Source organism: Acinonyx jubatus, chromosome C2 (assembly GCF_027475565.1).
Source record: "Acinonyx jubatus isolate Ajub_Pintada_27869175 chromosome C2, VMU_Ajub_asm_v1.0, whole genome shotgun sequence".
NCBI lineage: Eukaryota > Metazoa > Chordata > Mammalia > Carnivora > Felidae > Acinonyx > Acinonyx jubatus.
Genome location: NC_069384.1, coordinates 114,395,790 through 114,423,312, shown reverse-complemented (window position 1 = coordinate 114,423,312; position 27,523 = coordinate 114,395,790). Strand labels below are relative to the sequence as shown.

The 27,523-nt window shown below is 38.8% G+C and overlaps 1 pseudogene; it reads right to left on the bottom strand.

Moving 5' to 3' along the window:
• The window catches only part of LOC106975174 (eukaryotic translation initiation factor 3 subunit E-like), a 98,058-nt pseudogene that overhangs the window by 11,186 nt on the left and 59,349 nt on the right, over nt 1–27,523 (bottom strand).

Genomic DNA, 27,523 nt, shown 5'->3' with positions numbered 1-27,523 from the left:
ACGTTTAGCGATAATCAGCTACTGACTATGTTCCAGGCATGATGCTAGGTGCTAGAGATAAAAGATGAGTAATACATGCCCCGCCCTCAAGAAGCCCATGCTATCTGAGGAAACAGACACATAATGTGTAATTATAATATAGTCTAGTAGTTGTCATGATTCATGTATTATTAGGTCAGTCCTACTAGGTCACAGGTGAGGGAGCAGTGAATTTCACTTGAGGAAGCAGGCTAGTGAGGCGATAAAATTGGACTGTAGGTATACAATGCCTGAGACTGAAGACTTATTAGCAGTCAATATTAGCAGTGAAGATTTACATGATTTACATGAAGATTTACAGTTGTGTGCAATTGGAGTCACTTTGAACAAAGTTTAAGAATTGAGAGATGTTTTCTCTCAAATTCTTTCAGATTTTTGGAATCTTCCCAAATAACTGTGTTGGATGTATAATTAAGGATACTATATAACATGATTTTGTGGATTCCCACAGGAGAGATTCTCATTCTCACAGATGCATGTTCATCTGGGCAAGTATGAAAAATTCAGTGCTATGGATTTTTGTTTGAGGGTACCAATAAACATATTAAACAGGATTTCTTGGCGGAATCTTTCTCACTCTGATGTTGTCTTTGTTTTGAAGTTAGTCAATCATTTATGCAGTGTGTGTGTGTGTGTGTGTGTGTGTGTATCAGTAAAACAGTTAGATGGGAATCATTAGAAATAAGGCTTCACGAAGGCCAACCAGGCCAACCATGTGCTTGTAAGTGGCTACCTCTGCTAGTGATACGATCTTTGAATTTCATATTCAAGATTAATTTATCTAGCGGTGCTTGGGTGACTCAGTTGGTTGAGCGACTGACTCTTGATTTCAGCTCCGGTCATGATCCCAGGGTCATGAGATTGAGCTCCGCATCTGCTAGGCGTGGAGCTTGCTTAAGATTCTCTCTCTCTCTCTCTCTCTCTCTCTCTGTCTCTCTCTCTGCTCTTCTCCCCACTTGCACGTATGCTCTCTCTCTAAAATAAAAACTAAAAAAGAATTAAAAAAGAATAATTTACCTGTATTGTAACATGGATAGTACAGTGTATGTTAAAGGCAATAAAAGGGGCATTTGTAGTTCTGTTTTTCTAGTACAGCCAGTATCTCCCATATCCACGGCCGAAGCCCATGTGGCAGGACTATACGTGCGAAGATAAACTGAGAGGAAACAAACTGGTGTCAAACAAATTAGGGATTGCACATAATTGAGTAAATGTAGGGTTAATGATCCAATTATCGTAAAATCGTTGTAAAAAACATTTCTCACACACGACGCCTGAGTTCTAAGGAAACCATTTGGACACTGTGAGTTTTATTTGATTTTACATTTCAGAAGAGTTTTCACTGAGGTAACATTTACTTTTGAGGTATGTAATCTAGGCTCAGCAGGTTGTAATGCTAGAGCCTTTGATGTTCGCCAAGTTTGTTTATGAACTGTGTCAGAGAAGGCAATCCAATATCTTCCACAAAAATTCGGAAACAAACACAAGACCTCTTTTTCTATTCTATTCATAATAGTGTCCTTACTGCCCGAATGCGACCACAGATCTGTTAGAAATGGAAACAAGATTGTCTCTGTGCGCCAGAGAGAATGTGATTGGTGATATCAAAAGCCGGTGCATTTTAGATGATTGTAAAATGTGCTGTTACGGGTGCCATAGCCTCAAGCATCGCTAAAGCTGCCGGAAGCAACACATAGACACCGAGTCTACAGAATATGAGTGATTTGTGTGCATCATCATATTTTGAAAACATTAAATATGTTTTCCTTTGTTTGCGTTTGACTTTTTGCAACCTGTCAGCTTGAGCTAGGGTTTGTGAGGGCTACTGAGACACCATATTGTAGATTTTGAGAGCTCTGCCTTTGATGGCTTGTAATAAACCACATAGGATATTCCCATTGGGGGGAAAGAAGTTGTAAACTGTCAGGGATATTACAATTTACATGATTTGGAGCTTGGGGATCTCTTGTTTAGATTTTTAACTCCAGCTAATCACAGATTTTTCTGTTCTGAAAACAGCGATTTGAATGTAAACCAACTCAAAAAAGCACAATAAGGCAATTTCAACAAGCTAATTAATTTCCTTAAAAAAGAAAGAAATTTCACATGTTCTGAATTTTTTTTTTTTTTTGGAGGATGGCTCCAGAACATAAACTTCATTTACGGAATCATTCAAAACCAGTTCTACTGGTAAACAAACATAAGGTACAACTCAAGTGCCTGTGTCTAAGGATGACATCTAGCCAAGTAGCACTGTGAAAATATATTAACACTCATTCAGAAGAAGCAATTAGGAAGTGTCAGATAAAAACGCTAAAAATAAAAATAAATTAAAAGAAACACCTTTACTACAGACGGGAAAAGGATTTTCATTTTCATAAAACTATTAATTTAGAATTTTAAATGAAAAATTTATCATCTCTCTTATGTTCAAAGCAGACAGAATAATAGCAGATCTCAAGCTTTGTTTAATTTGTTTTTCCTTCCAAACAAAAATATTCTTCTTGACTTTTCTACAAATGCCACCATCTTGTCGGAATTACTTTCAAAGGGAGATGTATGCTAAATAAACCAGATGCATAATCCATTTGGTATCTTGTAAAAGTAAATGTTACCTGTCTATAAATAAATACTCCTTGAATTTATATTAACAGAAGTAGAAATGTTTACTTGTGGACATTTAAAAGAATATCTATTGATCTAATTTCAAAAATCTTTGGGGGCACTTAGGTGGCTCAGTAGGTGAAGCGTCCAACTTCGGGTCAGGTCGTGATCTCAGGGTTCCTGAGTTCAAGCCCTGCATTGGGTTCCGTGATGATGATGCAGAGCCTGCTTGGGATTCCTTCTCTTTCCCTCTCTCTCTCTGCCACATCCCCGAGTGCACTAGTGCGTGCATTCTCTCAAAATAAATTAATAAACTTAAAAAAATGCCTATAAAAAATCTTTGTACATGTCTTTTGTTCAATTTATGAACAGGCTATATTGTGTTTAAACCAAGTGTTAGCCATCACTGTTGAGATGGGAAACCTTTTATTACTCATTAGTTTAACAAGTATTTTCAAGGACCAGAGTCAACCATTTTCCCCATCCCACTGTTACTCTTCCATTGAGCGCCGCCATCATTTGTCACCTGAGTCATTGCAGTAGGCTCTCAGTAGATCTCCCTGATTCTGCCCTTGTATTAGTGATCTCATGGCTCTTTTCTGTGTCAAATCTCCCGGTCGTTTCCCATTGCACTAAGAGTAAAAGCCAAAGCCCTTGATTGGCCTCCAAGACTCTACATTATCTGTTCCCATCTTCTACCCCCACTTTTCCTCTCTGATTGCATCTCCCACCTCTTTCCCCCCTGGCTCATGCGGTTTCAGACGCTAAACAAATTAAACCATTCCCAGAGAACTCCAGGTGCACTTCTGCTTCAGGATATTTGCCATTGCTGTTTCCTCTGCTTAGAAAGCTCTTCCCAGCTATCTACAAGACTCACTCTCTTGCTTCCTTCACGTTTTGACTCAAATGTCACTTTCTCAGTGAGGACTTCCTTGCCCATCCTGATAGTGGCACCTTCGCACTCCCCACAAATGTACACATCCTATCTGTCTTGCTCTGCTTGATTATTTATCTTCTTTAACTCTTAACCACTATCTAATAGACTATCTATTTTACTTATTAATCTTATGTATCGTGGGTGTCTCTCACTAGAATATAAAATTCATGAGGGCAATTACCATTGCTTTATTTATTTATTTATTTATTTATTTATTTATTTATCCCTAGCATCTGGAACAGTTCCGGACACAAAATATGATACTCTGGGCAGGACGTATTGCAAGTGTTAGGGTCCAAGAAGTGATAAGTTCCACTGTCATGACAAGAACTTTCTAATAAGAATAACAGATAATAAACAGGTAAATTAGATAGCATCAGATTAGGTATAGGTGCTACAAAGAATAAATATTGCCATTAAACAGCAAGGCTTTATTTCTCAAATGTGGTTAGTCGGCATGTGGCTTTTAAAGAACATAAGATAGTTACTTACTATATACCTGGGGACACAACACTCATTAATATGAAGCAACACATAATAAAAGATGGCACTTCAGTAAGGAGATACAAACTACAATGTGAATCATAATAATCAGCACTGGTGAACGTGCAGGAGTGATGACTGGAAACCGTCTGGGCAAAGTGAGAATGAGCACTGAATGCAAAAAGAATAAGGAAGATTGATGACTAGGGTTTTGTAGTATGGAGAGGGGAGCTCGGGATGTAGAACACTTGCTTTGAAGGCTGGACAAATGAGGTTAGGACCCATCTGCTGGAAACCACGGGAGCCATGCTTGATTCTTTCATTTTCTTTCATTTTTCTTTCATTACCTTCAGTTTATCAACAAGGCATGTGAACTCTGCCTCCAAAAAATATCCTGAAGCATCCACCATTCCAGCTACTACCTTACCCAGTTCACACTCCTTTCTTGCCTGGACTATGAGAATTCAAACCATTCTCTCTGTTTCCACTCTTTGACCCCCTGCATTCCATTTTCCATGCAAGGTGTGTTCAAAACATTTCAGTAACTTCATTTTGAACTTAGAATGAAATTCAAACTCCTTACCATGTTCTAGAAGACCTGTGTAATCTAACATGACCACCTATCTTGTGCAAGAACTCCTCAGTCTCTCCATGCTCCAGTCATGTCTTCTTTATGTTCCTCATTTTCTAGATAGTATGTGGGGTTGATAGGCTTTGGGACCTTACCTTTTGGTATGCTTAAATATTTTTCGCTATCTTCACATAGCTTTCTCCTTCTCAGTATGTGAGATTTACCTTAAATATCAAGTCCACATGGAAGAACTCCCTGACCATCTTATCTAAGGGGTGCCTGTGTGGCTAGGTCAGTTGAGCGTCCGACTTGAACTCAAGTCATGATCTCACAGGTCATGGGTTCAGGCCTGCGTCGGGCTCTGTGCTGACAGCTCGAGCCTGGATCCCGCTTCAGATTCTGTGTTCCCCCCCCCCCCCCCCGTCCTTTCCCTGCTTGAGCTCTCTCTCTCTCTCTCTCTCAAAAATAATAAAAATTTTAAAAAATTAAAAAAATATATCACCCCTTGGGTGTCTGGGGGGCTCAGTTGGTTAACTGACTGACTTGGCTCAGGTCATAATCTCCAGTTCATGAGTTCAAGCCCACATCTGACTTGCTGTCAGTGCAGAGCCTGCTTCAGATCCTCTTTCTCCCTCTGTCTCTGCTCCTCCCCCACTTGCACTCACTCTCTTGCTCTCTCAAAATAAATAAACATTTAAAAAATCAAATAAAATAAAAAATATCACCCCTATCATTCTCTATAACATTACTTATTTGCATTTTCTCCTTCATTTTTAATCCTTATGTGAAATACTTTATGTATTTGTTTACCTATTTATTATTTGTCTACCTCTACCAGGATGTAAGCTCTGTGAGAACACAGATTCTGTTTGTCTTGTTCCTCGCCGTGTTTCTCGAGCCTAAAAACCATTTTTCTAGGCATTCCTGAGATGTAGAAGGTAGAAAATAAGCTCAATTGAATGAATGAAAATAATTAACCATTGAAGCCTTTTAATCTACTTATATGAAATGGAAAAAAAGTGTATTTCAGAGTAGCCTAGCAGGGAGATCCTGAGTATCAGGACTGAAAATAAAGAGGGATTGACAGCTATGAGCTATTTCATAAAAGAAATCAATGGGGGCCCCTCACTGACAGCAGTCAGAGAATTGCAGTGAAATCAAAGGAGGATATATCAAAGATGATTCGTTCTGTAATCATCAGCGAATGAGTCAAAAATAATTTTTAGAAAGAGTCCAATGGCTAGATTATATAGTTAACACAGGATATTAATAATTAGCAAAGGGTGCTCTATGGTTGGGGAGAATTCTGTGTACAAATTGGTTCTTTTGTCGTTATCCTGGCATAGTTTTGCAATATTATTGTAGCTCTCATTATTGTGCATTTATTTGCAATTGTGGGCCCATAATGAGGTGTGAACTACTCCCCTGGAGTAAATTAGGCACTTTTGGAAAGTCCGCATCACATCTTTGAAGCCATCAGGGTGCTATTGGGTAAGCTGCTACACCCCCTTGGCCCCACCCCATTTCCCCACACATGCTTTTCTCAGGATACTCTAGCCTCAAGGAAAACTCTTAATGAGGCTTGCCACCGTATTTCTCTTTCTTAGCTCCTTTGTATGAGAATACATTTTAGCCATAACATTTCCCTACCTCTGTTTTATCTGGAATAGCTGATCAATATACCTCACAACAGCGTTTCATTCTTAAAAATTGTTAAGACCCCCAAAGAACTTTTGTTTATATAGGTTTTATCTATCACTACTCACCAGATTAGAAATGGGAACTGTATGCCTGCAAGAAAATGAGAATGGAAAATTAAATAATGTTGCCATTAAAACAGTATTTCTCAAAAATAGTTTTGACCTCTTAGGCTCCTTGAAGGGAGGTCGAAACCCTGAGGTCCCCAGACTGCACTGGAGAGCCACTAGTATATAATAAGTAGCCTTTATATAGATCTAGCTGATCTGTCATCGTTCTTACATGACATAAAATCTTATACTCACAAAAGGACAGATTTTAGAGTTATTATTAATAACTCTCAATAAAAACTTTTTAGGTTTTGAAAAAAACTGACATCTTTCATTGACTTCTGAAGTTTTCCACAATTCTAGGTTTTTGATCTATGGATGACAGTTTTATTTTTAAGAATCACATCTAAGGCCCATTTTGTTTAGTTCAAAACATGAAATAATTCGGCATAGTTACCAGCAAAATTTATAATTTTTTTTTTTTGCTGAGAGCACCATACTTTATGCTCTATTTTCAGAATCAAGTTGTATATTATGGTATACCAAAAATGCCAACTTACGACTTCTTCATAAATACAAAATAGCATTGTTAATGCCAAATGCAAAATTGAGAATTCAGGGGCTCCTTGGTGGCGCATTCATTTGAGCGTTTGACTTCAGCTCAGGACATGATCTCACGGTTCATGGGTTTGAGCCCCGAGTCGGGTCTGTACTGACAGATCAGACCCTGGAGCCTGCTTGGGATTTTGTGTCTCCCACTCACTCTCCCCCTCCCCCGTTTGCACTTTGTCTCTGTCTCTGTTTCTCTCTCTCTCTCTCTCTCTCAAAAATAAGTAAACATAATTTTTTTTTAATTGAGAATTCAATCAATTCAATTGAATATTCTTTAGAGAAAGTTTGAGGGCAAGAAGGACTAATTCTTTTAAGTTATAATATCTAAAAATTTTGTGGTGTTTTTTAGTTTACAATGCTCTCTTCACAATCATCATGTCTTTTAGTATCTGCAACAATTCTGTGAGACTATGCGTTATTTTCTGTATCTTTGTTTTGCACAAGAAAAAAAAAAAGAAAAAGGTTTTGGGAGTGATTAATTTTCTATGGCTGCTGTAAGAAAATACCACAGACATGGTCACTTAAAACAACACAGATGTATTATTTTACAGCTCTGCATTTTAGAAATCTATTGTCATTGGATTAAAATCAAGGTATCAGCACGGCTGCATTCTTTCCTGGAGGCTCTAGAGGAGAATCCATTTTCTTGCTTTTTCCAGCTTCTTGAGATTTTACCCATTTTTTTTTTTTTTATTTCATGGCTTCTTTCCTCCATCTTTAAAACCAGCAACACGGGGCCAGTCCTTCACATACTGCCATCTCTCTCGGTTTGTCTCCTGATTCCCTTTTCAACTTTTAAAGACCCTTATGATGACACTGCACCCATCTGAATAATCCAGGATAGTCTTCCCACTTTAAGGTCATTTGATTAGCAAACTTAATTCCACTTGCAACTTAGTTCTCCTTTGCCATGTGTCCTCATATTTTCATAAATTCCAAGGGTTAGGACATAGACATCTTTGGGGTAAGGGATCTTGTTCTGCCTATCACTTGGCCATTTACCAAGCTCACCAAGCTAGGAAGGGTGAGATTTGCACTCATATCTGGCCCGCTGACTTTCTTGTTCTTACGAAGCAAACTGTTCTTGCTCTTAAAAGTCTTACCATGAAGGACAGCGGAACTGCAGAAGAAGGATTGATGGTAGAGAGAATTGGAGTATGAAATCTGAAGCCATCGTGAGGAATTTGGGGCCTTTAAGAGGAGGTTGTATGTTGAAGGAAGAGTCGTTTTCTGAAGGAGACAAGAAATTAAACTTTCCTCATTTTTTCTCTATGCTTAAGAGTTTTGTCTTTACTGGTTTATACTCTTCATCTTCCTTTTATTTCCTTCAGTCATCATTACATGGAGATGACATATAACCACAATGTTGTCATGGTTTTATTTTTAAAAATATTTTTATATTCTTATTTTTAAATACATTGTTATAATACCTCTTGTTAACTTATATTTTCTTATTTTTTTAATTAAAAAAAAGTCTAAAACCAATTCTGCTCTAATTCTGTAACCCAATGTCTGCGTTAGATAAGTAAACTTCTGTTTTCGGGTGTGAAAAAGATTTTTATTTCTGTGAGTTGGCGAATTTTGATAGTAAAAAAGACCCAGCTATTACCTCCTTCTTTTATTTGATACAAATATATTACCTTGGAAATAAGGCACATTAAGCTAAATGATTAGGTGTGAATCTACCTCATCAATGAGTTATATGAGACACAGGGCAAATACATTTTGATAAATGCAAGAAGACAAATGAAAAGACACAGGCCCTCAGACCATGAAAATAGTGAGGATCCTGGGAGATCATAAGTACTTTGACAGTGGACAATTTCAGAAAATTACATAATCTTTCTGTGGCATGGTTTCCTCATCCATAAAGTTGGGATTATGATACTGTCCTATTTTAAATGTTGTGAAAATTAAATGAGTTAATTTAGATAAAGTGCTCAGAACCTTACTTACAGTTTTACATATATTAAATTTTCTTTTTCTTTTTCTTTTTTTCTTTTTTTTTTAGGGAGTGAGCAGGGGAGAGGGGCAGATGGAGAGAGGGAGAGAATCTCAAGACGCCCCATGGTCAACACATAGCCTGAGATAGGGCTTGATCCCACGACCCTGGGACCATGACCAGAGCCAAAATGAAGAGTTGGAGGCTCGAGCAACTGAGTCAATTTACTTAAATTTGCCCTTAAACTTACTTATTTTAACGTGTGCAACTATTATCATTATTTTTGCTATTTTTATTAGAGATACAGCCCTAGAAGAGAGTAAAAGGGTGAAAAGTAAAATGTTAAAAGAAAAACCACTCTTTGCCTAATTCACAGTTTCCTCTGTCATTGAGCCGGTTCAGACATTGAGACTCAAGATTTCTGTACTTTGTTAACATGAGACAAACCCCTTCTAAATTGTTTCCACTTTCTGTAGAGAAACATGCCTATAAATATATAGATCTCTAACCTAAATTTAAAAAGCTTTCTTTGGAACCTTGGGCCTCCTATAATCACTGTTTTCCTCCTTCTAACTTTTGATGCCAAAAAGCTCCATCCAGGGGATGGCTCTTACTTGCTTTGTGTCCTTGCCATGTACTCTCTTCTCAGTCTCCTAAAATCTAGCTTTGAAGGCCACCACATCAATATCAGTTATTTCATCACCATCAAACCCTTCTTGAAATGGTGCTGCATTCAGAAATATTGGCAGAATAAAAGCAATCCACAAAGAGGTAGGTTACACCCTCTCAAGTTACTCAACCCAACTGGATCCTCAATATCCTTTTCTCTAAAATGGAAATAATCAAAAATAAACATCACTCACTTTAGTACCTATCACATAGTCTCTGTCAGTGAGTGGCTTTTATTGTATAGGTCACTTTATTGAAATAAGGGAATTGCAAAAGGCATGAAAATTAGTACGCTCATTTTGTACACCAGATTTGGAAAATGGTCAAGAATTGTGTAGTTTGATTTTTTTAAATGTTTATTTATTTAGGGGCGCCTGGGTGGCGCAGTCGGTTAAGCGTCCGACTTCAGCCAGGTCACGATCTCGCCGTCTGTGAGTTCGAGCCCCGCGTCAGGCTCTGGGCTGATGGCTCAGAGCCTGGAGCCTGTTTCCGATTCTGTGTCTCCCTCTCTCTCTGCCCCTCCCCCGTTCATGCTCTGTCTCTCTCTGTCCCAAAAATAAATAAACGTTAAAAAAGTTAAAAAAAAAATAAATGTTTATTTATTTATTTTTGAGGGTGGGGAGGGGCAGAGAGAGAAAGAGAGAGAATCCCAAGTAGGCTCCTCATGGTCAGCAAAAAGCCCGATGTGGGGCTCGAACTCACACACTGTGAAATCATGACCTAAGATGAAATCAGGAGTCAGAAGCTTAACCAACTGAGTCACCCGGATGCCCCAAGAATTTTGTGGGTTTAAAGGGGCAGGTGGAGTTAAATGGAAATTGTATCTGCTATTGTCACTTGCTGACAGACAGAAATACAAAATAAACGATATCATTGATCACTACGTACATATCGCAGAAATTTTGTGAGTAATTTTGGTAATGATTATAGTATTAATTTTTGAAGTATCAATACTAAAACTGAAGTCCTAGCTCTAATAATGTCTCTCGAGTTCTCCTTAAGTTGCTCTGTTAACACTTGCTGAGAAGATGAAAAACTATGGAAAGCTGTTTAGCTGTAATAAAAAATACACTTTGAAAAGGATCTAGAATTCCCATAATACTCTGTGGTCTTAATTTAAGAGAGGGTCCTCGGGGTAGTTTTACAGAAAGTGTCGAGAAAAAGAAGGCACTTTTTGATTCGTATACGTCCTATAACTGGGAAAAAATCATCTTTACAAACAGGAGGGAAAAGAATATGTGACATGACATGGCTGCAAGATTTTACAAAAAGCCAGGTCAGGTGTCTCTAAGCCCCATTGGCTAGAAATTTATGCAAATCAAAAACACAACCTTTATGTTTATTCCCATGGGAAAGTCCATCTTAAATCATGTGTACATTGAATGATGTGAGGTCTTCAGAAACACATCCCTTTCACAATATTAGACCACCCTGCATCTTTAAGTTCAAGTCTGGATTCAGTCCACTGCACTGGTGGAGTGTTTAAACAATTTGTTTAAATAAATACTCCTTGTAAAGCTTGCATTTATAAACGGACGACTTATTTTTAAAACTACCTCTGATACGTCTTTCTAAACGAACAAAGAAATGTATCCTGCAGTGAAGAATCACATTTCCCCCTCTGCGAGCTCAGGGATGGTCTTCGGCTCTGTTCCCCTTGTTGAGCTGCAGGAAATTCCCTTACCTGTCGTTCACACATCTGGCCTGTGTTAGAGTAGCGGTTTTGGCAGAATCCAACGGCTTGTCTGATACTTCTCAGGTATATATACGTGACAGGTCAGGGCCTTGATGTCCAGCTCAGCTGTGACACTTGTGAGGCCAGGGACACTTCCTGTTTTCTAATAGAGCCTGCTAAGGGACTCCTCCTGCCCCCATCAATTCTCATGCTCTTGACCCCTAGAGACATCCACCAGAGGTAGCAAACTCTATTTAGTGCTTCCTAGAGACACTGGGGATTCGAAAACATGCCCATGACACTACTGTCCACTTGTCTGTGGTCCTTAGCATTGTGTGGCTGCTCTGGGAATCCTCTGTTCATGGTGCCCAGAGTTAGCAGGGGTGGGGGCTCTGGGGACAGCCGAACAGGCACCCTCTGAGTCACAGAGCCCATCAGAACCTGTACACGGCTAATTCACTCTGTCAGTGTATTTACTGATGAGGTCACTGCTCTGCCTAACATACATCTCGTCATTACGTTTTGCAACAGTGACACAAAAACAACAAACAAAATAAAACAAGAAAAACCACCCTGGACCATAATTTGCTCCTACCTTAAAAAAGAGCTACTACAATTCTTGAAAATTTGAAACGATGACTATTCCAAATGGAAGATATTTCTGCCAAATGCTACAGATAGAGTGTGTGAGAGAAAGGTTTTCTCAAATTGCACAGTCTGTATGCACAGTCTATATGTCCTTTTCTCAAGGCTGCCTATCTAACTGTTTAAATAAATGCTGGCTGGAGAGCTTATATGAATAAGAGCTTTATCTAAGCTGCTTATTTTACAAAGTCCATCTCTTCCATCAATCATATACCTTCGCCCCTGTTCTCCAACTCCTGCCACCAGGATTGTGAATCACATTTACAGACAGAAAACTGTAACAGTTGTGGTATGCTTATTTCTACATTTCGGTTTATCAGATTCATTTGAATCTACAAGTGAATGAAAACTATAGAAATGTGAAAAAACTTTTCTCTATATGAATTTATACACACTCTTAGAATTATACGTGTCTTCCTTACAACAACAAAGAAGCTATTTTCCCCCATATAATGCACAGAATATTTTAAGTTTACCGATTTATCTATTTTGAAAAAGAGAGACCGCCTGCACGAGTCAACGTGAGGTGGGGTAGGGCAGAGAGAGAGAGGGAGAGAGAGAATTCCAAGCAGGCCCTGTTTAACCGATTGAGCCACCCAGGCGGCCCCACAGAATAGTTTTTAAAACTGAAAGATTGGGGCGCCTGGGTGGCTCAGTCGGTTGAGCGTCTGACTTCGGCTCAGGTCATGATCTCGTGGTCCGTGAGTTTGAGCCCCGCGTCCGGCTCTGTGCTGACAGCTTGGAGCCTGGAGCCTGCTTCGGATTCTGTGTCTCCCTCTCTCTCTGACCCTCTCCCGTTCATGCTCTGTCTCTCTCTGTCTCAAAAATAAATAAACATTACAAAATAAAAAATAAAAAAAAAAACTGAAAGAGAACTTACTTTGTCCTACGAAACTTCTAAATAAGAACTGATTTATGACAACAACAGCTTAATGTCCTTCATATTATGAGTGATATTTAAATATGTAATAAACCTTAAGGGCATGGGTGTCAGTTGAACAGAGGGGGTAGTGACCAGTTGGAATTGTCCCTTATAAATAACTGTGATACAAGCTCTGATACAGGATGCTGGCTGCTCCTTATTGTGATTTACATGGCTTCTCTTTTCCTAGATGACAAACACAGAAAAGAAAGAGAATGACAGATAGTTTTTGCTTTTCCATCTACTCCCTGTTGGACAAAATGGGTTAGCCGTAAATTGGGACCTGCAATGCAACTGAAAAGATTCTTAAAGAATATCAATTTTAAATTAAATCAGCCGAGAAATGTTTCTTCAACTTCTTCCAGTGTATGAGACATCATTTATAAGTTATTGTGCTGGTGAGAACACAGTGACATACAAGACCAAGGTTGAAAAGTGCAAAATTGCACCAAGGAAGTACTTTGTCCGTAGAAATTCAGATTGTGACAGCCAATATACTGGCTCAGTGTCCACCACCTGGATGAGTACCCCATTTTTTTTCCCCTGAAGGAGCAAATAACCGTGTTGATCATCTACAGTCTGTCAGGCACCGGCCAGGGGCATTTGACATACCTCACATTAACACTGCATCTTCTGTGAGTTTAGTTTCTAACGTTACCTTGTAGAGCCAAATATCAAAATTATTCCTGGAAATCTCTTACAATAACATCACCATGGAGATGGAAACTCCATCGCTTAATAAATCCAGAACCAACGCTCTTTTTTTTTTTTTTCCATCAGCTTTGGGGCAGGATGTTCTTTCTTGCTTTAATTCATAGATTGAATAGTTAGCTTGCACCGAAACAGAAATGCTTATCTTAAAGCACTATAAAAATAACTCAAGATGGTAAGATGCTTACACCACAAGAGATGGATAGGACCTGAGACCAACTGAAGGAAGTGTGGATTCACACCTCTCAGCTAACGCTCACTCACACTGTCACATGAGTTCTTTGAATACATAAGTAGGTGGAATCTCCTACATTTTTTTGCAAGTGCCTTTTCTCTTTCTTTTCCGTCCCACTTTTGAGACCCAAGAGTGCAAATTTGAATTTGTATTATCACTAAGTGAATATGTATATCTTGTTACTCTACTGTATCCATAAGATGTGCAACAATCCTGCAAGGTAGGGTAATTATTCTCATTTAAAAGATAAAACATTGAGGGGAGCCTAGGTGGTTCAGTCAGTTAAGCATCTTCATTTTGACTCAGGTCATGATCTCACGGTTCTTATGATCAAGTCCCATGTTGGGTTCTTGGGAGGGGAGGCTGCTTGGGATTCTCTCTCTCCCTGTCTCTCTGCCCCTCCTTACTTGCTCATACAAGCACATGCACTCTCTCTCTCTCTCTCTCTCTCTCTCTCTCTCAAACTTAATTAAAAAAAAAGATAAAACACTGAGGCTAGGAGAGGTTAAATGACACACTGCGGATCTTGCAGCTGGAAGAGCTGAGTTTGAAGGAACATTGCTCCGAAGGCACTATGTTCTCACCAATGCGGTGCGCAGAAACTTTGGAGCTAGTGCTGTGCTACTGTGTTATTTACAGAAGCTCCAACAGGCCCCTTCTTCTTCAGACATCCTGACATCCTGTCCTTAAAGTCTATTTATGGACTAGACATACTGCTCAGGAATCTATCTGACCTATGGAGTGATAAACTTTTCAACTAGATGCAGGGTCTTAAAAAAAAAGAAAGAATGAAAAGCTGAATCTCAGATAATTCAGGCCCACAATAATTATGAATTTGAAATAAAGCATTAATATAAAAACCATAGGTCTAAAGATTCTGTCTGCTATTGGTTCTCAGGGTCATCAGCTATTATGTTGAACCAAATGATATGCCATTTTTGCCATTTTTATGAATGAAAATGTTGATTATAAGCAATTTCATGTGGTTCAGTGTGAATTTATCAGCATGACTTTCATAGCAGAAAAAGGCCTTCAAATGACGTAAAGTGTTTTCTGGTCACCTTAGGAAACACAGTCTTCTGGTGACTATCGTATCAACCTGACTTGCTTGTGTTTTGTGTTGTTTTGTTTTGTTTTTGTTTTGTTTTCTCTCTCTCTTCAAAGCAATTATCAGAATCTGGACTTGTTTTGTCTTTTTTTTTCTTCTTTATTTGCGTATCCTCTGTTTCCTTTTCCACAGTAGAGTTTACTCTCATCACCTAGAAAAGTGCCTGGAACATAGGAAGCACTCAATAAACATTTGTTGAATAAAATAAACTTGATGGGTTGAAACATCTGCCTAAAATGTTGAATTATTAGGTATATTTTCTATTTGGAGTGTTGCTATAAAACATACATTTCCAATTCCCCAATGTGCCTTTGAAAAAGATAAATTAATTCATTTTGTTAGTGATATTGCATTGCCTGTGGCCTGACTTGTCCGTGTGGCTACAATAGACTAATGATTGGGTAACAAGAGTTCATTTATCATAGAACCAATTTTTGCTACTGAACTGAAGTATAAATAATGGTATATCAGGATTTACATTATAAATACTGTTCTAGGGTTTGTTAGTTGGTCATAAAAATTCTCCCTAGGCTGAAACAGCTAGTGTATATACCACATATAATATATCAAAATAAGAGTGAAATGCTCCCTTTGTTAGGCAAAGAACAAACATTGCATACAAATTACTTTTGTACAGGGAGAGTGAAGCTATTGAAGAACCCCAGTTTCTTGATGACACTCAGGATCTTGGAAAAATGATTAAAATAGGAGGAGATGAAGCGTATACCACACAGAAGAAATAGAGTGTTACTAGAATGTTCATTCAGAAGAGAAAATTAGATTTTTTTTAATAACATCAAGAGGCAAGAAGGTTTCATAACTGTGGCCAAAAACTGGGGGTACCAAAAAGAGTTGCCAAGAACTACATGTCAGGCTGCCGGTGGTATTCCATTTTGCCAGCACTCTTGACGTTGAAGTGCAATCTGACCTCCTACAAGCATAAGAGATTGAGCTTTACAAACCTCCTGTATAAGTCATTACTTTTGGAAATACAATTTGGCTACAAAATTCTCTCTCACGTCCAAAAAACTTATTCTGTAAAGCATAGTATTTTGGTCAATTGAGAATATTCAAAAATCCTTCCTCTCCTACATCCTCAGACCATGGAGGTGCCAAAATCAAGTGACTTCTCCAATGGGACTTCCCTGGCTAAATATGTCACCACTATAGGGCGCCTGGGGGCTCAGTTGGCTAGGCATCCAACTTCGGCTCAGGTCATGATCTCATGGTTCACAAGTTGGAGACCTGCCTCCAGCTCTGTGCTGACAGCTCAAAGTCTGGAGCCTGCTTCAGATTCTATATGTGTCCCTCTTTCTCTGCCCCTTCCCTGCTCACACTCGTTCTCTCTCTCTCTTTCTCAAAAATAAATAAACATAAAAAAAGAAAGTTGTCACCATTACAGAACAACTTAATGGAAGTCTACCCCGGAGCTTCTGGTTTTCTGGTAGCTAGGATAGGCAGATTTTGCAACAGCCAGCCACAGGAAATAATGGTGACTGCCTTGGAACCAATAAGCATTAAAAGTCATTGTTCTGATGACTTACCTAAAATTTTTTAAACATTAAGAATTGTTGTTCTAATGACTTACCTAAAATGTTTAAAATTTCCTCTGATGAGAGAAGCTCTTCAGGGATGTTATACATATAATTTTATCTGCCTAGATTGTTCTTCCCTTGATCGCGGCCTACCTAACCTTTCAGGGTTCTGGTTGTATCTTATTTCCTCAGACAAATCTTCCCCACCAGCCCCTCAGCCCTTATCTTAACAGCCATAGCTACACACAGAGGCACACACACTCGGGCCTTCCTAGTACACATCCTCATAGCCCCTTCTACATTTCCCCCATAGCACCTTGATATGTGTGTGACCATTAGCTCTGTAAGGGCAGGCACATCTTTTCCGCTTTCTGCTGCATCCCCAGAATCTGGCAGACTACCTGGCACATAGTGGTTACTTAATAAATATTGCCCAATGCTTGACGCTTTGAAGTTGTTTTTCTTCGGTTCCTCTGTGTTTTCCTTTGAACTAGAGTTTATAATAGATACAGACGGTGCATTCCTTTGTGGGACTGCCCTGTTTTGTTTCCAGCCTCAACTCCACACTCCTGCCAAACCAACCATTTGTCATCTCTCGTCGATCGCTCCACAGCTGCCAACTGCAGCGGCTTCTCTGGGGTTGGCTCTCCGCTAACATTCACGGCTGAGGCAAGTTTCTTTGGTGCCCAAGTTTTAGTTCTAGTCAATGAACATTTATTGAGCATCTGAAATTTGCCAGACACTGTATGAGGGCCTTAGATTTAAAAATGAAGAAGATCGTGGGGCGCCTGGGTGGCTCCGTTGGTTAAGCGGGGGACTCTTGATCTCGGTTGGGGTCATGATCTCGAAGTTTCTGAGTTTGAGCCCCGCATGGGGCTCAGCACTGATGCTGCGGAGCCTGCTTGGGATTCTGTCTCTCTTTTTCTCTGCCCCTCCCCTGCTTGTGCTCCCTCTCTCTCAAAATAAATAAAATTTAAAAAAAAATTGTAGAAAATCATTTTTACCTTTGACGATCTTTGAGTCAAGGGTGAGGAGAGAAACACATTGATAGATCAATGCAGTGAAAGGTGCTAAATGTCACAGTTGGGGTCCTATAGGATTTAGCCTAAACGGAGGGAAAGGAGGTTTCCTCATTGCTGGGACTTGCTAACACTTACCGGTCCCTGGTACGTGTATATTCAGCGACTCTCTCACGAGAAGCAAGTGGTCTGTAGGTTGAATCATGAGAATATCAGATGCTGATAAAAATCCTTTTTTTTTTAATTAAAAAATTTTTTAAATTTATTTTCAGAGAGTCAGAGACAACATGAGTGAGGGAGGGGCAGAGAGAGAGAGAGGGAGAGAAAGACAGAGGGAGGGTGAAAGTCCCAAGCAGGCTCCCCACTGCCAGCACAGAGACCCCTGTGGGACTTGAACTCACAAACTGTGAGAACATGAGCTGAGCCGAAAAGAAGAGTCAGATGCTTAACTGACCGAGGCACCCAGGTGCCCCGCTGATACAAATTCTTAAACACCCACATAAAAATTTTGTCTGGGACAGGAACTTCATACATCTCACTCTTGGTGTGGGTTTCTTTTTAAATGCAGAGTTCCAAGCTCTAAACTCTAATCAGAGTTATTGCTTCAGGAGATTTGTGTCTAAAAAAATTTTTTTAATGTTTACTTATTTTGGGGAGAGAGAGAGAGAGAAAGAGAGAGAGAGAGCTGACAGCAGAGAGCCTGATGTAGGGCTCAAACTCACAAACTGAGAGATCATGACCTGAGCCGAAACCAAGAGTCAGACGCTTAACCAACTGAATGAACCATCTTCTCCCACCACCCCTCCCACACCCCCAGGAAATTTGTTTCTAATGAGTATTCAAGATATTTCTGATGCTGCAGGGCTACAGGCCTAGCCCTTCCTTCACAAACGTCAACATCAGCCTTCTGGGTTGTAACAACTGTGTTTCACCTGGCAACCGTCTTCTCTTTTACCCTTTCCTCACTACCTTACAGAAAACTTATTTTCCCAGAAATCGTTCTCATTTTGAAGATGTTCTCCCTTTAAACAACGGGAAGACATCATTATGTTTGGTGGGGAGGACAGCCTCCAAGCACAGATGTCCTTCCTCTATTGTTCCGGATAAAAGATGGAACTGCAAAGCCAACTCTAGGTGCCAGTGCATTGCATCCTGCTTCCTCACTTGTTAATGACCAATCTCTTTGAAACGCTCACACACAGTAGATTGGAGTTGTGAATGGAAATCCTAGGAAACAGTGATCACTGGTTTTGGGGCATTTATACCAGCATAAAGCAGCCCATTGTGGGAATCTGCCATTTCCATCAGGTACGTGTTAGCTCTAATTGAGAAGCCTTCTGCTATTACCCCAGTTGGATATGGTCCTTTATTCCTCAGGGCTTTATTTATTTATTTTTGGCACTTCCTCTTATCTATTATACTTAATTCTTTCTTGAAATATATTCTGCTGGAAGATAGAATCTGAGCTCTGAAAGGGACCTTACCTTGTCTCTGAAAATACAGAGCAAGATCAAGTCAGGAATGTGAGCTAGAAACCACGGGTCCTGCCTGCCTGCCTCCGGCCAAATTATAACTAACTTTTTGTAGAGCACTTCATGCATTCAAAATGCATTTTTTTTTACGTATTATATTATTTAATTCTCATACTTCTCCTGTGAGTTAGTTATTCATAAATATTTCACAGGTAGAAAAATAGGGCGCAGAAGTCAAATGACTGGCCAAAGATCACAGAGCAAGCAGAGGGGAAATAAAAAAAAATCAAAAGCAGGCCTTCAACCGTTAAATTCTGTGATGTTCCTGTATCTTGTAAATGTACAGTGTCACCCCCTACAGCCTGTGTCAGTCCCCTGGAAACCAAAGGTTTTATTCATCTTTACACCCGCACCCCCAATGGCTCTTTCATCTGGCGTAAGGGGAGTTTAATGTGTTTATTATTCGGTTGAACAGAATTTGTTTTTTGGGTAAGTGTCTGTTGAGTATTTATTTGTTTTCCTTAACAAAACATGTGTATTTTACTTTCCAAGCTGGCCTTCAAAGTTCAGAAGTAAGCAAATAACAGAAAAGCAAAGCAAACAAAACAACAAAAACGAACCAGCATTTCCTCCAAAAAAGAACGCAATGCCATTTAAGCTTCAGTTACATTTCTCGCTGCCCTGGGAGCAGCCACGCCAGGGCCCGAGGCCTCTGGCTGATCCAGGGCCCATTTTGAGTTCCCCGCATTGTTCCTGGCACCACGGCTCCTGTGTAGCAAGCAGGATATTCGACTTGACAAGGCTCTTTCTTTCTGGATCAGGGAGGGAGCAAGGTTCTTGTCAGTTTGAATCACGAGTCCACACTTGGCGGAGCCGACTGGACAGGCCCAGTGGGGGAAGGGGCCATGTGCGCGCCATCCGTGCGCGCGTCACGTGGGCCTCTCTCCCCATCTCGCAAATAACTCCACTGGCTTCAAGCTACCCTGCTCCGAGAGGGCCTGTTTACCATTTGGCCAGCTGATCCGCTTCTGACGCTGAATCTCCTCGTTATCCAGCAGCTAAAATTTTACTTTCAGGCTTCATCCTTCTACCGCGATTTTTCTCACAGCGGCAGCTGAGAATATCCAGTTATGCAATTCTCAGGGTTTTACTGTTTTAAAACGCATTTCTAAAGATTATATATATATATATATATATATATATATATGCTTTTTTTGGAGTCCATGTCAAAAGGCTTTCAGAAGTCACCAAATAAATAAATAAATAAATCCCCCAACTGAAAACTTAGTATATGTTGTTCTAAAAAATGTTGTGTCTTTATTATTGTTTTTTGAAAAAACGGAGTTTTAGAAGAATAACATAGAATTAATGAAAGGTACAGTCTGGGAATTTTGATTGGGTAACGAAGAAAACAAAAGTGTTCACGTTACTTTATCTCTTTATCCCTAAAAGTTCGCACTTCAGTTGTGTTTGTTGGAAGAGGAAAGAAGAAAGTTTGATTGGTTGCGAATTCTCACACGTGTCTGAAAAATAAGTAATCTGGTTCCATGTTTCTTTACATGGACCTTGAGAACACTATTTTTGATTATCATATGAATGTGAAATTCTATCCTTTGCCGTTTTTTGTTTCCTAATAGCGACATGGCAAGAAAGCCTTTTTTCGGAGCCCATGCAAACCACTCTTTACAATGTTTTTATGGCACCAGAACCGGTCACTAGCTATTTGTGATTTAATTACAGAATTTTGTGATGCTGATTATCCAACCAACTTGCTAAATATGCCAACAAACCAGGTAATTAAGGGAAGGAAAAAGGAAAATGGCTGATAATGTTAAATTCAGTCAAAACAATTGTCCTGTGCGTTTTTGCATCCTTTTCAAGGTTTTCTGCTGAAACTAAAACTCAAATAATAAAATCACACTTTGTGTAACAAACATGATTTTTTTTTTGTCTAGTTTCCTGATCCTCACCGAAAATTTACCACACTTTTACAGGTATATCTGAAGCTGAACTTGCATTAAATTTTTTTCAACAGGTGATAATTATAAAAACATTGCTCTTTGGGACTTTTGGCCATGCTCTTTTTCACTTTTTCATTCCCTTGTTTTAGTTACGTTCGGCTTGTCCCCTTTGCCAGAAACTTATAGGGGCAATATACTATTATTATTCTATTACCAACTTAGCTACACTTTGGGTGTAGCTTTTTCTCATTGGGGTACCTTATGGGATTTCTCTGATGCACTAAATCATTACTGCCATAATCCACTGATAATTAGTTTTTGAGTATTTACTAACCTGGATGGTACCCAACAGGGCGCTGTGATACTGCTTCATTGTTTAGTTATCATTATAGTTCCAGCCCTAAAAGATTTTGTAGTCTAAAACCACTAATAGAACAGTCTAAACCCGTTAATATAGAGGTTAGTGATTACTCATAAAATTGAGAAAAGAACTAAACAGATACGAATATGTAACTCATCACATAAATTTGGAGCTACATAGTATTTAGGATCAAGGTCAGTTGAGAACTGAGCCAATAGATAAAATCCAGTCCAGTCAAGCAGAGATTAAAGTGCAAAGCAAAACAATGTACAGAGCAGAATTTGTCCCCCATGGGGGTCTTCAGGATAGTGAGAATGTCTCCTGTTGTAAACAGATGTTCAGAGAAGTTGTTATGAAATTATTCAGAGTTGAGAAAGTGTCTGTGCCCAGTAGATGGAGGAGGCTTTCATATTAATCCTGAAAAACAAGCATTGCTTAAAACCTCTGTTGCTCACTAACCTTGGAGTATGTAACTTGAGGATTAGAGTCTCACTCTCTCAGTTTTTGAGAGGAGATCGAGAAAGGGTACTTACTTTGCTACCGCTTGATACTACTGGAGATACTTTGGGTGACAGGAACCACCAACTTCCTAGGATGTTAGAGAAGCCCCTGAATGAGAGCGGTATAGCCCAACATTGGGTAGGGGAGTCAGTGATAGGGGAATGAGAGGAAGTCACAATTAGGAAAATCTCATTCTCCGATCCAGTTCATAGATTTCCCAAGTGCAAGTTGATGCAACACAAAAGTGAACGAAAATTTGTTTTGACTTGTCGTTTTGCTGTGTTTGTTTAGTTATGATATATAGCTGTGTATTCCATTAAAAATGTAAAAAAAATGTTAAAATAGTTCAGAGATGATCAGATGAACTATCTGCAGGAGAGACAATAAAGAGCATTCTAAAATGGAATATAAAATCATCTGTAAAAAGCTAGACTTTGAAACAACTGAGTACACTCACATGTGTTATGAGTTAATGGTCTTGTGATTTTCAAATTATGCCACTGTACATAATAGAGCGTTGTTTGATAGACCTCACTAAGTGGCCTGGCACTAAACCAGATCTGTCATCTACAGGAGAAGAAGGCAATTCCAATTTCATCTAAATAAGCTCATATTAAAATAAGGAAAAACAAATGTGACACAGCTGCAGTAGTTTGGCCAAGTCAAAAATGCTTACAAATATTTTATGTCTGTAATATAAGACTGCTTACTAATGGGAGGATCTTATGTGTAAAGAGTGCCAGACTGCCTCTGATATAAGTTGGTAATAAAAACGCTATAGGGTTAATATTTATGATCCCTGTAGGTTATAATAACATGCTTCCTGTGTTATTGCTTTAACAGACACTAAGAAAAAAAATCTATACAATGTGGTCACTTTCCTTAAATAGCATGTATGACATGTGCACAATCAGCTAGGACATTGAATCAACATTTTATCAGAACTTGTTACACATCTTGTAAGCCACAGTTTATATAAACATGTGCCTTTTCTTTCCTGAAGAGAACGTCATGCCTGCTCTGGATCATGCTATGTTCCACTGACATACAAACAGGGAAGCATGCCAAATGAATAAATGTCATGTTTTAGTCAATACCTACAGTGTTCTTTAGTAGAAGGGGAAAAAGAATGTAGCTAAGTTAAAGCAATATAATAAATGATGAAGTTCTGAGGTTTGTTAATAAAGACACCTTATTTACTATGCAAAGTCAAGGAATTTCCCCTGGGGAAAAGAAAATGTAACATAACTCTACTGATGTATTTGAAACAACAAAAAAAATAGTCTCCTAAATGGAATGGTGCAATTCCTATCACTTCAATCTGCTTGGCAACTACGAAATATGGGAATAACCTCAAGGAAAATAACCCAACTGTTCTCTAGATCATTAAGCAAAGGGGAGATTGTTGTGACATTTTGGTTTTGAAGTCAACAAAGGATTTAAGTGTGATTATTTAATGGATATTATGTTAGGAGACACGTATGTGGATGCTTGTAATGTAAATCCTGAAGTATGGAGATTACTCCTATCTCAGTTGAACACTGAGGTGTTCCTATAAGAGTGTCATCAACATTAAATTTGAATCCCCCCACCCTCAGACCAATCCCCGCCAACTCATTTACCTCTCGACTTTTAACTGGGGATATTTCTGGAGGATGAATCCCACAGAGTGGCTCTACTGAAGGTGATGTCAGGTTTTATTGCAAGCCTGGAAAGACACTTTTAGGCAGGCATGGTGATATGGCACCCCTTCAACCACATATAGGCTGACTATTCCACCTCTATGCTGGGCTGGCCCATCCACAAGTTTTCCTCTTGGGAAAATGTTCTGTAAGCATTTTTGATAGGAACAAATGGGACTTCTATCTACTCCATAGTTAGGGTGAGATTCAGCAATTAAATAGAAAGTGATATAGTTTGGAGTCAGATATGAAAAATTGAGATTGTGTGGTAGGCAGGATTCCAAGATGGCCTCAAAGAGTCCTGGCCTTTCACATGCATAATATAGTCCTTTCCCTGTTAGTGTGGGTGGGACTTGTGAATATCATGGGGTATTAATCCCATGATTCTATTATATTAAATGACAAAAGTGAAGTAATTTTGCAGATGTGATTAGTTCTTAATTAGTTGATTTTGAATTAATCAAAAAAGGAATTATCCTGTGTGGGCTGAATTAATCAGGTGAGCCATTTCAAAAAGAGTCTAAAGGCAAGACACAAGGAGCAGCAACAGACTGTCTCCTGTTTGCCTTGAAGAAGCAAGTGCCAATGGTGTGGAAAGGGCCATGTGCCAGAGAAGGGAGCTTCAGTCCACACAGCTGCAAGAAACTGAATTCTTTTTTTTTTAAATTTTTTTGTTTTACATTTATTTATTTTTGAGCGACAGAGACAGAACATGAGTAAGGGAGAGGCAGAGACAGAGAGAGACAGAATCCGAAGCAGGCTCCAGGCTCTGAGTTGTCAGCACAGAGCCTGACGCGGGGCTCGAACCCACGAGCTGTGAGATCATGACCTGAGCCGAAGTCGGACGCTTAACCGACTGAGCCACCCAGGGGCCCCAAGACACTGAATTCTGCCTACAACCAGTGAGCTTGGAAGAGGACTCTGAGATAACACGAGATTATACCTCCAGTCAATACTCTGATGTAAATTTTGTGAGACCCTGAGCAAATTACCCAGCTAAACCGTGCTCAGACCCACAGAAATGGTAAAATAATGAATAGTGGATGTGTGTTGTTTTAAGCACCTAAGTTCGGGTACAGACTTCTTTGTTACACGGCCAATACCGATAGCCTACCATTCTCTTTGTCAATGTTTAGCTGCTCTTGCTCCCAGGAAAATTTTTACTGAATTGAAGTCCATATCCTTCAGTTCAGTGTGCTAAGGAGACAGAACTGTTGGAAAACCTCCTCCTTATAATAACTTAGTAACTTTTTTCTTCCACTCTAGTTTATACATCAAGAAATCTGGATTCCCTTAACTTTTATATGTAAAACACCTAACCTCCACATTCAAATAACATTCCTATAATACATATTTTCAGTTAAGATGTTCCTTTCTGAATAACTTCAGTTTTCCCACATATCCTGTGTTGACTTAAATGGATTTAAGATCCCATAAGGAACTTGCCACCGAGAGTGGAATAGAGGCGCGTGTCCTTGCCCTTGTACCTCATGCATCCTTGCATGCTATATATAGGAAAATATCTCATTTGTTTGTCCTTTTGTCTATTTGTTGATTTGTTACAATTTGTAATGCCAGCTGGAAATTGTTGATTCAATTTCAGTTTGGGTGTGCATTCCAACTCATGTGTCTTCTCTTTGTCATTGAAACCATTGCAGATGTTTCCCAATTTTAACTCTGTAGTTTATTTCAGATCCAGTAGAACCAGGCAGGTATTGATAGCTTGTCATTGTTTTCTGTTTTGCTTCATTTTGTTTTAATTGTGGTAAAACAAAACAAAACAAAACAAAACAATCTTAACTCTTCTAAGAGTACAGTTCACTGGTGTCAGGTGTATTCACATTATTGTGCAACCAATCTCTGGAACTTTGTCATTTTGCACAATTGAAATGCTACACCCATTAGACAACTCCCCATTTCCCTGTCCTCCCAGGCCCTAGCAACCACCATTCATTTCTATGTTTATATGAATTTGAATATTCTGAATACTTCATATAAATGGAGTCATATAGTATTTATCATTGTCTTTTTGTGCCTAGCTTATTTTGCTTAGCATAATGTCCTCAAGTGTTATCCATTTATTGCTCAGAGTTCTATATTAGAGTTCTCCAGAGAAACAGAATCAATAGGAGATTATGCATATATATGTATATGCATATGTATATACACATACACACACACAGAGAGAGATATAGATAGAGATGATATAGAGATAGAGATAGAGATAGAGATAGAGACAGAGATAGAGATAGAGATGAGATAGTGATAGAGATAGAGATTTTAAGGGATTATCTCATACAGTTATAGAGTCTGGGAAGTCCAAAATCCACAGGAATGGCAAGCTAAAAGCCCCAGGGAAAAGTCAATGCTGTGGTTTACATCCAAAGGTTGTCAGGCTAAAGACCCTTCAAAAGAGCTATTGTAGTTCATGTCCAAACGTCCTCTGCTAGTATTTTCTTTTTTAAAGCTGAATAACATTTCATTTTGTGCATATCACACATTTTGTTTATGCATTCATCTGTGGATGGATACTTCGAGTGTTTTCATCTCTTGGCTATTGTAAATAGTGCTGCTAGGAACCTAGGTGTGCAAATATCTCTTCAAGATTCTGCTCTCAATTCTTATGGGTATATGGACATAAGTGGAAGTGTTAAATCATATGATAGTTCTACTTTCAACTTTTTGAGGGACCATCATACTGTTTTGTATAGTGACTACACCATTTTCCATTCCCACCAACAGTGTGCCAAGATTTCCAATTTCTCCCCATCTGCATCAACACTTGTTATTCATTTGTTATTTTGTTTTGTTTTTGTTTTACCAGTAGCCATTCTCACAGGTGTGAGGTAATATTTCATTCTAGCTCTGATTTGCATTTTTCTAATGACCAGTGATGTTGCGTATCTTTTCCTTTGCTTGTTGGCCATTTGTGTCACCTCTTTGGAGAAACGTCTATTCAAATTCTTTGTACATTTTCTCATTGGGTTATTTGTTGCTGTTGTTGAGTTTTCGAAGTTCTTTGTATGGTCTGGATATTGGCACTTAGTAGATACATGACTTGCAAACATTTTGTCCTATTATGTAGGTTGCCTTTACACTGATTGGGTTCTTTTATATGCAGAAGTTTTTATGTTTGATGTGGTTCCATTAGTCTATTTTTTTGTTGTTGTTCTTGCCTGTGCTTTGATGTCATATTAAAAAAAAATACTTGTCAATCCAATGTAATGAAGGCTTTTTCTGTGTTATTCCAGGAGTTTTATAGTTTTAGGTCTTCCATTTAAGTCTTTGATCTGTTTTGAGCTAATTTTTGTATATGATGGAAGCTCGCAATCCAGCTTCATTCTTTTGCATGAGGATATCCAGTCTTCCTGATGCCATTTGTTGAAGAGACTGTTCTTTCTCTGAATGGAAGGTCTTGGCACCCTTGTGGAAAATCATTTAACCATAAACGTGAGGGTTTATTTTTGGGATCTCTGTTCTATTTTATTGGTCTTTACATCTGTCATTATGCCAGTATCATACTGTTTGGATTATTGTAGCTTTGTAATAAGTCTTGAAATCAGGAAGTGTAAGATCTATAACTTTGTTCCTCTTTTTCAAGATTTTCTTGGCTATTCGGTGTCTCTTGAGAATCCACATGAATTTTAGGATGGATTTTTCTGTTTCTTCAAAAATGTTATTGAGATTTTGATAGGGATTGCATTAAAACCGTAGATCACTTTGACTGGTATTGACATCATAACATTACTAAATCTTTCAATCCATAAACAGGGGCTGTCTTTCCATTTCATTGTTTTCTGTAATTTCCTTCAGCAGCATTTCTTAATTTCCTTCAGTCTTCAGTGTACAAGTCTCTTACCTCCATGATTAAGTTTATTCCTAAATATTTCTTCTTTCTTACGCTATTGTAAGTAAACTTGTTTTTTAAATTCCCTCTTTGAATCATTCATTGTTAACATATAGAAACACAACTGATTCTTGTGTATTGATTTTGTATCCTGCAACTTTGCCAAATTCATTTATTATTAGTTCTAATGTGTATTTTTGTGGGATCTTTATAGGGTTTTCTACCCATGACATTATTTTGTCTT